This window comes from Camellia sinensis, chromosome 6 (assembly GCF_055761805.1).
Source record: "Camellia sinensis isolate YWXY chromosome 6, ASM5576180v1, whole genome shotgun sequence".
Classification (NCBI taxonomy): domain Eukaryota; kingdom Viridiplantae; phylum Streptophyta; class Magnoliopsida; order Ericales; family Theaceae; genus Camellia; species Camellia sinensis.
In genome coordinates this window covers 132,900,859-132,910,765 of record NC_138966.1, presented here as the reverse complement: position 1 = coordinate 132,910,765, position 9,907 = coordinate 132,900,859, and the positions used below count along the sequence as shown (strand labels likewise).

The following is a 9,907-nucleotide window of genomic DNA, read 5'->3' as shown; positions in this document are numbered from 1 at the left end:
ATTCAATCCCAAATCAACGATAGAAGAAAAATTAGCCTTAATTCCTAATGTCTGAAGACCACTTTACTGTTACATGCAGGGGCGAAGGTAAAGAGGGTCTAGGGGGGGTCACGTGCCCCCCCTGGGTTTTGGAATTTTTTTTTTTTGTGGCAAATATAAAAAAGATATTTTAAATAAAAAAATTTATAAAAATATTATTTAGAGTGAAATGTCATTGACATTTTTAAAATTATGATAACAATAATGGTTGTTTTGATGGAAAATAAGTCGACTACGATAAGTCATATTATTTTTTATGAAAGTTTCAATATAATGGTGATGCTATTATTAATGGCATGCAAACATAATTAATATCAATAAAGATATGAAATTTATTGGATTGTTAGTTACATTTTAACATGTGGGGTTCATACTCCTTGTGTTTCTTTACTATTGATTGGTGATATCACATGTCAATGATGACGTAATATTACTATTATATTGAATTTTTACTCATATTTTGTATAAAAAAATTACTTTATCATTATATAATTTATTTTAAAACTTATATCCATGACTTTTTTTATATTGTCTATGATACACTAATTACAAATAACATTTTTTTAAATCTTTCTTGAAATCAATCGTAAAAGTTTATGTTAAATATTTTTGTAAAAATTTTCAATGTTGTAATTAATAAGTGCTCCCTCTGGTTTAATTTCTTAGCTTCGCCACTGGCTGCATGCCTTCATTATCCAGTCCAACAGATTCAAAAATTCTTCTTCACGTTGTTGTCTTCTTCTTCTTCTACTTCTTCTCTTCTTACGTTTTTGTTTCATTCTCTTCTTCTTGTCTACGTTAGTGTCTTCTCTACATTGCTATCTTCTTCTTCACATGATTGTTGTTGCCTTTTTCTTCTTCATTCTTCTTATACTTATTCTATAGCGATCCCGGGTTTACCCTTGTTGTACAGTGATCCGGACATGTGTCCGTGGATGTTGGTAGTTGATTATTATTTTGTTTACATCCTTTTTTCTTCGTATTTGAGTTATAGGATGTGTTGGGCGGATTTGTTTCAGGTTGGTTGAGTTTAGAAACCAAAACTAGTTGCCCAGATTTTTGGCCTGTCCGCTCGAGCGGAGGTGTTGGCCCTCGAGCGGGGAATACACCCATCCAGTATTTGTTGTGCAGTGTTGTACGCTCGAGCGTAGGGTTGGGAGCTCGAGCGGAGGCCTGGTTCTGCAAAAGTGCTGGGAGAGTGCATCCGGCGCTCGAGCGGAAGTTTGGACGCTCGAGCGGGAGTCTGTGAGTGACGCTCGAGCGGGGTGTTTTACGCTCGAGCGGGCGACTGGGTTTAAGTCCCGAAATTGTGACTTTTCAAATCACTTTTTCACTTTCTCTTCTCTCTCTTACTTTTCCAAAATCACCATTATTGAGCCTCTCACTCTAGACTCTACCTTCTCTCTAGGTTTTGATCTAGTAGGAGTGATTTACTCACCTTTGGCCTTTACAAAAAAAGTTGTTGATCGTCGAGGGCTTCATTTTAATCTGAAAATCTCGGGTTTTGGAGCACGTTGGGTTTTGTCGTCTTCTCCTTTGGGACTCTGAATTTGAGGTAGGGATATCCTACTCTTCTCTATGGGTTTTGTCTTTAAATTTTGGTATTTTGAGATGTTGGGCTTGGTTTGGTAATTTTGTGAAAGTTTGGGGCTTTTGTGTAATTTTACAAAAGTTGGGTTTTTATTCATAATAAACCAAGATGCATGTTTGGCATAGAAAAATGGAATGATTGTTGAATCATTGATGAAAATGGGACCTAAGGGTTGAAATGTTAATTATGGGAATTGACCTAATTACATTGTTTAATTAATTGGGATAATTAATTGAGAAGAATGAAGAAATGAAATGTTGATTGAATATCCATTGTGCATTTATTTTCTGTTAGAAATAACTGCTTTGGGCTATCGGTGGAGGATAGTCGTGATTGTTGTAGACAATGCATGATGATTAGGCAAACTGAAACTAATCAATGAAATGTGTCATGGAACTTGACGGTTGATAGAATACATTAACTGTATGTATTGGATGATTGTATATAGAACCAATGTGTTTATATACGTTTTGTGTAGAGGAGGAGATAGGGGATGTACTCCGCGGTTTAGGGGAAGATAGGGGATGTACCTCTAAACCGGTTAGTGTTGGGAGAAGATAGGGGATGAACTACGTAGATACAGCTCATATGCTTGTCTAGAAGTGAAGATAGAGCTTATATGCTTATCTTTGTGATGTGTGGATACAGCTTATATGCTTATCTGTGAATGTGGGTTATTGTTGTTATACATATCTGTTGAGAATGTGGATATAGCTTTTATGCTTATCTGAATGTGAGATATAGTTTTTATACATATCTGTGGAAATAATGATAGAGCTAGCATGCTTATCTATTGAAAAAGGGAAAAATGAAAGGTAACTTAGACTCATAAGTTGTATGACATAAATGGGTAATTTATGTGCATGTATCAGTGTTGACCATCTATCAATTGCTAATATTTTAGTCATTGTCCATGGTTGGTTTAGTGTATTTCTACTGGGCTGTGGCTCACCCTATATGGGAATATCATTTTCAGGTGCAGGAAGCATGCCACCTCCAAGGACATAGCTGGGAGGCTAGTGGCGGACATACTTTTGTCGCTTAACTTTTGATGTATTACATGTAACTTCAAGCCTAGGGCTTAATGTGTAAACGAGTTAGTACTCTTTTGTTGTAACCAAGTGTTAACTTGGAAAGCTGTAAGCCAGTAGGGCATTTTGTTATGATGTTAACATGTAATACTTATGAAATGAAATTCTAAGGAATAAATGAATGTGGTTAGTTTATATGTAAATGCATGTCTTATTTGATGGGTTTATTGTTATTATTTTGAGGGCGTTACATATTCTCTGGTCTCCTTTTCTTCCTCATCCTTCTTCTTTTCCACTCTCTTTTCATTCACGTTTTATGTTAAATTTTGAAATATTGTTCATTTGTCTCTGTTAAAATAGTAGTTTTTGTTGGTATTTATATTTTTGTATGTTTAATATTGCATTTTGCTTATGTTGAACAATAAATTATGTAATTATATTAAATTATATTTTTTTTATGTACAAGGTGCACCTCACTTCAGTGAAACTTGCGCCTCACATTGAGCCTAAGCTCCAAGAGACCTTGGCGCCTTGGTGCACCTATTGCTTATAATAACACTGAGGTGGAGAATTTTCATAAAGACTTTTCATAATATTTCTCTTATGATACTTGATATTATCAATCCGATTTATAGCAGTTTTGGAAGCAATTGCATTATAGAAATTTTAATTTTCTTTCCAAATTATTTTTTAAAAATTAACTTATATCTTTTTAATCATATTAATTTTATACTCAACATTATTTGAATTTGATTTCTGTTGTGACTTGCCATTTATAATAAGACAAAATTTGCTGCCATAAACACCCAAACTATTTTTTAAACAAAAACAAAATATTTCTTAGCTATATTCAATAACACTAAAAGGCTTATGTGAATCGTCCTAAAATGTGAGCCATTAAAAAAAAGAACTTGGCTATCCTCTAGTCTCCCTATTAGATTGGTGGGTCTAGTTTTGGATAAGACTATAAACGAGTTGAGTCAAAACAAATCGAGTTTTGTTGAGTTTAAGTTCAGTTTGTTTGCTTATCGAACTTGTTTATTGAGCTCAAGTTCGGTTCTGCTTGGCTCTGCTCGATAATTTTTATTTATTTATTTATATTATTTAAATAAAAAATATTATTTATATTATTTAATACATAAAATAAAGATAAACGATCCTAATATTCAAGCTCAAGCTTTGCTCATTTACTAAACGAGATAAGTCGAGCCCTTAACAAGTTGAACCAAACCAACTAGCAAACAATTCGGTTCATTTGCAAACCTAATTTTAGATAATTGAGGCCCACAAAAAATCCATTTGAGTCATTTAAATTGTTTAATTTTTAATACATTTGAAGTAAATTATTTATGTAAAAAAATTAAATTAATCGATATCAATAATCATGGTGTTCAAAAGAAAAACATATCAATAACACAAGTTTGAATTACATTTGTTATTAAAAAAACAAACGAGTAGTGGTTGTTATGTTTCACCTGTGATTCTTCAGCACTGTTGTTCTAGCAGTGGTTGTTATGTTTCTGTGTGGCTGTAATGTTGCTTGTGGTTGGTTTCTCTCTAACCTCTAGTGCCTCTTTTCCCTTCTTTATTGATGTAATTCCTTCTGTTTTCATCAATAAAGTTCTTTCTTTGCTGATCAAAAAAAAAAAAAACAAACGAGTAAATATATCGAACCCGAAGACACGCTACAGTTGATGGTACACAGCAATTATTTCTGAAAAGAGAGGGACGCACTGGTCTTTCAATCCTCAACGTCTATTTCAATCCTATTGCCATCTTGCAACCTTCACCCCAAGTCTTTCAGTATCTCTATCTCAACAAAATTTATTTATTTACTTTTAATGATTCACAATTTAAAGAGATTGAACATTTCAGATTAATGCTAGGGATCATGAAAAATATATTATGAATATTATCATGAAAGATTCTCAACCTTTCGATTACCCATACAATAAAACACCACACACTAATCAAGACTAATCAAGGGATAAAAAATTTTCATGATGTATTTCATGATATATTTTTCATGATCCCTAACATTACTATTCAGAAAAACCATGGCAAAGTTGCTTATTGTGTTCTAGACTGACCTTGTGTTGTGGTGCTACTTGTTGTGCAACATCCCCGCAGCAAATTGCATCATGGCAAATAATGAGACAGATAGAGTTGCATTGGTGGCCTTCAAGGCTGCAATTGTTCAAGACCCATTTGGTGCCCTCACTTCCTGGAATCATTCACTCCACTACTGCCACTGGAAAGGCATTTTGTGTAGTCGTCGACATCCTGATAGAGTTATTCAGCTAACTCTAAGGTCCCAAGGCCTGGTTGGTTTGCTCTCACCTCATATAGGAAACCTCTCCTTCTTCAATAGCATTGATCTTCAAAATAATAGCTTTCACGGCCCAATCCCACAGGAGTTGGGTCGCTTGTTTCGGCTACAAACAATAGAATTCAACAACAATTCGTTTCGAGGTGGAATACCAAACAACCTTTCTCGCTGCTCAAAACTTGAATGGCTGAACTTGATCGACAACCACCTAACCGGAAACATCCCAGCTGAGTTGGGCTCTTTGTCAAGGCTTTGAACCTTAGCCTTAAGTAAAAACAAGCTTTCAGGAACCATCCCTCCTTTCATTGGAAACCTCTCATCTCTTTTCCAAATCTCTTTATCGCATTGTAATTTGCATGGGGAGATTCCGGAAGAAATTGCTAGGCTTCGAGGCCTGAGCTTAGTCCAATTATCTGAGAATAACCTATCTGGCAAGGTACCATTTGGCCTTTATAATATCTCCACCATCCTTTTTTTATCATTAACCGTTAACCAACTTGAAGGAAATATTCCTCATGATATAGGCTCCACACTTCCAAATCTCAAGTTTCTTAATTGTATGAACAATTTGTTTACTGGAACAATTCCTACTTCATTGTCAAACGCTTCAAAACTTCAAGAGATACTCATCTCTATAAATTATTTCAGCGGGACAATGCCGAAAGATCTTGGAAAACTTCCGGGTCTTACAGCGATAGGTGTTTATCAAAATCGGTTGCAGGATGACCTCACTTTTATTTCACCTCTAACGAATTGCACCAGTTTACAAATTATTGATGCGGGTGACAATCTTTTTAGAGGTTCATTGCCTGACTCCATAGCTAATCTTTCCACATATCTTAGCTGGATGAATTTGCATATTAATCAAACACATGGAAGCATTCCTTCAGGCATCGGGAACCTTCTCAACCTCACTCAGTTATCTATGGTAGCAAATAATCTTGCTGGACCTGTTCCATCCTCCATTGGCAGACTTCATAATCTACAATCTCTGTTGTTAGCCCAGAACAAATTCACGGAACTTCCATCTTCGCTTGGTAATTTGACTTCATTGATTACTCTCGACTTGGGAGAAAACAATATCTATGGAAACATACCTCCAAGTTTGGGCAATTGTCATAGCTTGTTGGAATTACACCTTTATAAAAATAATTTCAATGGTTCAATACCCCCTGAAATTATGAGTCTTTCCTCTATTTCAACATTCCTCACGTTAGATCACAATGCACTAACCGGTTCTCTTCCATCAGAAGTTGAGTGTTTGAAAAATCTTGGGTACATGGATGTATCCTATAATAGATTATCAGGACCCATACCAAACATGCTGAGCAATTGTTTCAGTTTGGAATGGCTTCACATGCAGGCCAACTCATTTGAAGGAGAGATACCTCAAAGTTTGAGCATGCTGAGGGGCTTAAGATTATTGGATCTTTCACGCAATAATAATTTTCGGGACTGATCCCAAGTTTTCTAGGTGAGCTTCAACTAGATATGTTGAATTTGTCTTTTAATATCAAGTTCCCATACAAGGAGTGTTTCGAAATTCAAGTGCAATTTCAATTGTTAGAAATAATGATCTATGTGGAGGTATTGCAACATTACACCTTCCTCCTTGTTCATCCTCCAACCCCAGTAAGAATTACCTTTCTCACAGGATGAAAGTGATCCCACTGGTGGTTGGTATTGTGATATTTTTATCTTTGTTAGTTAGCTTCTTTATATTTCTTCAACGGTGTCGTGTTTCAAAAAAGAAGACCTCTAGCACGCCATCAATCAAAGATCAATTTTTGAGGGTTTCTTATGCAGAGCTTCTCAAAGCCACTGATGGATTCTCAAAGGCTAATCTAATTGGTGTTGGGAGCTATGCTTCAGTTTACAAAGGGATTCTTGATCATATTCAGATGGTTGTTGCAGTGAAAGTGCTCAATCTTCATACTAGAGGAGCTTCTAAGAGTTCATGTCAAAATGCAAGGCACTAAGAGCCATAAGGCACCGAAATCTATTGAAAATTTTGAGCGTTTGTTCTAGTGTTGATTTTCATGGTAATGAATTCAAAGCTCTGGTATATGAATTTATGGCCAATGGAAACTTGTACAATTGGTTGCATCAAGCTGGAGTTGGAGACCATGAGCAACTAGAAGAGCCTAGAAATCTTAAACTAATCCAGAAGGTGGACATTTCCATTGGTATTGCCTCTGCACTTGAGTATCTTCATTGTGGTTGTGAGTCGACAATTATTCATGGTGACCTAAAGCCAAGTAATGTTCTTTTGGATGATGAGATGACGGCCCATATTGGAGATTTCGGGTTAGCGAAAATTATTTCTACCGTTTCAAGTGATGAGGCACAAGGTCAAAGCAATTCAATTGCAATAAGGGGAACCATAGGCTATGTTGCTCCAGGTACAAAATCTTTTCAATTTCCTTGGAGTAGAAAAACTGAACTTGCAATAGGAAACGCAATAATATATATACTCACATCTATACTATTATATATGTGAACAACTCACTTTAACCTCTTGAAGTGTACTCTCTCCTTTTGCCTAGTAGATTTTTTTTATCAAAAAAGAAAAAAAAAATTTATAAAGTGAAGTGTACAAGGTTTGGAAAACAATATCCTTACCACTTGATCAACAAAACGTTACATATATTTTTAATTCAAAATCAAAATTTATATTTTACAAATTTAATCGCACACCCGTCGGGTGGGCTTACACCCGTAGTATGCATATATATACACCTTGCATGGTAGAATAATTTCAGGATAAACAGCCATACAAAAAACCATTCACTCTATTTGTTTCCAATTTTCAGAATTAACTTTTCAAAAAAATTACTTGTTCGTTTTTCATTTTTTTTTTTGTTTTTACTGAATTTTTTAATATTTTAAGTAATTTTTTTTTTAATTTTTAGACATACCTAACATAAATACACTTAGAAAGTATAATATTTGTGAAAAAAAAAACTTTAAAAAATTCACTAAATACCAAAAATACGAAAATTCAGTACATTTTTCATATTTTTGTGTATTTATTTATTTTTCACAAATAATTTAATATTTAGATACATCTAAGTAAGATGCATCTAAAAAAGTAAAAAAAAATATTAAAATTTAAAAAATATTCACTAAAAACAAAAAAATAAAAATACAAAAAATAAAAAATTTAATTTTCAGAAAACTGAATTCAGAAAACTAAAACCAAACACAATGATTGCTTTCTACAAAATAGTGGGTTCCTACATATTTTTAAGCATTGTTTTTATATAGATTCCGTGCCATTTTTGAATGCTCCAAATGTGTGCTTCCACCTCCAGAAACCAAGATTGCCATTCAGTTTCAAGTTTACTTTGTTTAATGTGGCCATGCTAAACTTGGCTATGGAATACTTGAGTTAACCTCTATGCTGCCTCTGTCTTCTGCATTTTTTTTAAACTCTTTGTTCTGTAACGCTATAGTATGAAATTTTACTTCGATCAAAATAGTCTGTGGTATGGCATCTAAAGAATTAATATACTAGTTTGCAAACAAGGCATTTTCCAAAATCTTACTCAACGCTTCAAAACTTGAATAGTTGATTCTGACACAAATTTCCATCGAAGACTCATTTTTGTTTGCTTCAAGAAAATTACAACTATCTATGTAGGTTTTGAACTATAATCTCGCTCAGTCACTCACACACATAAACAAAAATATTGTTATTGAGAGATGAAATTAAGGCTGTCATACCACATTTTCTATTGGGAGTAAAACTATGTCAACAAACTATAGGCTCACTTTTCACACTAACATTAGAAACGTTTTGCAGAGTATGGCATGGGTGACCTGGCTTCCATGCTAGGAGATGTATATAGCTTTGGGATTCTTTTACTGGAGATGTTTACAAATAAGAGACCAACTGACGATTTGTTTATGGATCATCTAAATCTTCATAACTTCGTTAAGAATGCTTTGCCTGATCGAGTGATGGAGATTGTGGATCCCTACATTCTATTGGAGCATAACAGAAGAAGTTGGATTAAAGACTGTATAGTTTCCATTTTGAGAATTGGGATTGCATGTTCAATGGAATCACCAACAAATCGAATGGAAATGGGGAGTGTTATTAGCGAATTGTGTAAGATCAAAAATACATACATGAATGAAGGGTTGAACCAAGACTAGGAAGTTGGAAGAGATTTTGCAACATAAAAATCAAAGGTGTGTATCATATCCTCTTGATCCATGCATATCAAAATGAAAAATGTTATACGCAAACAGATTTTTTACTTGATTTTCTTACCACTAGATACAAAAACTTTGAGTTCCACGTAAATTTATTTATATTATGAACCCCACTAAATTTGTGACTCGTGGTAAGAAAATGATGAGAAATTCATTTAAGTATAGCATTACTCTAACAAAATGCATGTTTCCCTCTTTTGAAATACCTCAATTTCATTTTCTCATTTTCTTTTCTTTTGGATTGGTTCTCATTTTCATTTCTTTCTTTCTTTCTTTCTTTCTTTCTTTCTTTCTTTCTTTCTTTCTTTCTTCTTCTTCTTCTTGTAATTTCTTTAATTTTTTTTTTGAATGTTTTGTTTTGTAGCAAGTGAACTAAAATTCTTTAATTTTTTTTTGAATGTTTTGTTTTGTAGCAAGTGAACTAAAGCATGTTTATTCTTTTGCTGATCAAGGTTACGTCCAAGGTCCTCAATTATCATTTTGTTGGTGATGGTGGCTTTGTGTTATTGTTGCCTCGTTGATGAGTGTTCATATGATCGTTCATCACTTTCACCCACTTTATTCTATCGCTTGAATAAATAATTGTCACTTTTTTTCCTTTGTTTAGATTGTATTATATAAAAAATGTGTTTATGTGTGATATTTCCAACTAAGATTGTGTGCTAGAATTACCATTTATTCCTTTTAAAATTATCA

At 34.0% G+C, this 9,907-nt stretch overlaps 1 pseudogene; it reads left to right on the top strand.

Moving 5' to 3' along the window:
- The first annotated feature begins 4,802 nt into the window (after positions 1 to 4,802).
- On the top strand, positions 4,803 to 9,151 carry LOC114288067 (receptor kinase-like protein Xa21; annotated as a pseudogene).
- Positions 9,152 to 9,907: the final 756 nt, after the last annotated feature.